The following is a 2412-nucleotide window of genomic DNA, read 5'->3' as shown; positions in this document are numbered from 1 at the left end:
TGCAGTGCTGCCTCTCATCGGTCGCTTCGGTCCTGTCCCACGCGTCTCTCTCTCTCGGAGTTGTCGAGGAAGACGCCTTAATCTCCTCTCCTTGTGCTCTCTATCCCTCGGATCGCGTGCGCCTCACTCTCAGTCGCTCTCTCGCTCTCTGCTATGTAAATTCGCTTTCTCTCCACCCCTTTCCGTCGCCCACTACCTCGTAATTCCGCCACCGCACCTCCCCCCAAACCGGATCCACCAGGCAAAAAACACCGTGGGGTGCGCGCGTTCTGTTCTGTGTCGGGTGGCCACGACAGGTTTTACACACGAAGAGCAGCAGAAGCAGTTCCCTGTTTCCCGTCATTCGGCGACAGTTTCGATTTCGTGCCGTACCAGTGCCAGTGCCAGTCACACATCGGCCATCGCGGCGAACTCCAGTTAGTTGCTTGGTTGGCTTCTTCCCCCCATTTGACGGAGCAGCAGCAGCAGCAGCAGCAGTAGAAGGTTTGTTGGAAGGTCGGTCGGTTGGTTTTTCGAGGCCCTGTCTGCTGGCGCCGTCTAGCAGCAGAAGTAGCAAAGCTTTCTCTCGATACAGTCTCCGTCAATCGGCGCTCGTGTGTACGGGAATACATTGTGCAAGGGAGTTTGTAGGTTCGGTGTGTGTTTGATTCCCTTTATGTTGCGCATAACTCGTTGATGAAGTAGCTTGATAAGAGTGGGGAATCCTTACCGTTCCAAAGTGCGTGTGCGTCGCCAAATATTGTGAATATATTGAATGCGAAGATCCAGGAATTGCTGCTTCTTTTCCATTGTTTCGATGCAGTGGTTGCGTGCTGTTAATGGCGTGACAGGGCTTTTACGCCGCAAGTGACGATGCAGTGCGAACCGGAAGGAACACCAGGAAGTGCTGTAGTGTGGGGCATTTAGTTTGGGGCAATATTCTGGCAAATCTGAAGGACGTCCTACCCCGTATACCCCGTTGTTGGTTTGCGTGCTTCAGAAACTGGAGGTGCCATGAAGAAAGTCCTCCCAAGGACACTTCCTTCCCTTTTCCCTCGAATTGGCCCATCGTTCAGAACCTGAAGCGATACCGCATTCCGTAGTTGGGAGGCAGATTCCTCCTGCTAGAATCTACATACTATTTACGTGCTATTCACACACGACCTTCCAGCAAAAGCGGCGTGTCGGTGTGCGTGAATGCGTGCGTATGTGCGGTGGCATTGGCAGGCAGGATTCACCTTTTGGTATTTCGTACACAAATCGATCGCTGGATGAATCATCCTACGGAATTATACTCCTACTCCTGACCATTGCGCCATTGTGTGCGGCCGAACTGTCGTGACACGAGCTGAGTGTGTGTTTGAGTGTGTGTGCGCGAACGAGTGTAAGTGATGGTTGGCTTGCGTGCGCAAAGGACGCACCACATGCCACCCCACTTTCTGCGTGTGCGTCCGCCTGCTTGGATGTGTTGCTCCAACCGCTAGTAGTAACCGTGGGCACGTTATGCGCAGCTGAGCGAACACAACTGTACCGTATGTGTGTGTGCGTGTGTATGTGTAGGAGAGAGACAGAAACAACGAGAGAGAGAGAATACTAAATTAGTATTCCGAGCGAGCGAGAACGAAATAGCACTAGTGTGCGCGAGTATGCGTGTAAAGGAACACGAGCAGAGCGAGTATAGTCGACGGTGGTGCGACGGTGACGGTTGGGCGTACATGTGTGTGGGGAGAACGGGAGAAAGGACATACCGAAAGGAGTAGTGTGCTGTGGCCTCGGGCTACCAATACTCCGGCCTCGGTTAGCCCACAGTTCTAGTACTCGCCTCCCCCTGGTACCAAGGATAACGCGGGCTGAAAGGATTTAATATCAATCGACCCAAATCGCCAATCGCAAGTCCAGTGCGCTAGGCAGTGACGACGTGTACGTGTGTGTCTGTGTGTTGGGTGGGTTTCTCCAATTGAACACGGCCACCGGAATTGCCCGATATCGATTTGAGATAGCGAGAGGGATACTGACAGAGTCCTTTGTGCGGGCGGCGGGTAGCATCGGAGAGCAATTCCGCTCCGCGTAGCTACCGTGGACAGTGACAGAAGCTTCGGAAAGTGGCCATTACAAATGCTGTGCGAGGACACGGACACGGAACAGCAAACAAACAAAAAAAATGGCACTATTAAGGTGGGATTAAGATATTGGATTACATTCCCGGTTCGCCGGAGTCGTCGTCCGTTGCTTGCATCGCATTCGCGCTTGCCCATTTTTTCCAGCATTAGTCGATGGCCGAGATCATCCCGGAAACGTGCTGTTCCCTCGGTTGCCCACGGGATGGCAACCTGTTTTAGGACGATAACGCCTGCAGGACGATATCATTTTGTGGAGCACCCGGGGGATTATTCCTTCACACGGCAATCCTTTTTGCAAACATTTTTAATTTCA

General features: G+C 52.7%; 1 protein-coding gene across 4 annotated transcripts in view; it reads left to right on the top strand.

Moving 5' to 3' along the window:
* The first annotated feature begins 358 nt into the window (after positions 1-358).
* The window catches only part of LOC126581201 (amyloid-beta-like protein), a 64984-nt gene continuing 62930 nt past the window's right edge, over positions 359-2412 (top strand). For all 4 annotated transcript variants that reach the window (XM_050244701.1, XM_050244699.1, XM_050244698.1 and 1 more), the window contains exon 1: positions 359-483. The gene's annotated coding sequence lies outside the window, so the exon portion shown is untranslated. The remainder of the gene's footprint in view (positions 484-2412) is intronic.

The sequence above is a fragment of the Anopheles aquasalis genome, chromosome 2, assembly GCF_943734665.1.
Source record: "Anopheles aquasalis chromosome 2, idAnoAquaMG_Q_19, whole genome shotgun sequence".
Taxonomy (NCBI): domain Eukaryota; kingdom Metazoa; phylum Arthropoda; class Insecta; order Diptera; family Culicidae; genus Anopheles; species Anopheles aquasalis.
This window is presented reverse-complemented; position numbering and strand designations above follow the sequence as displayed.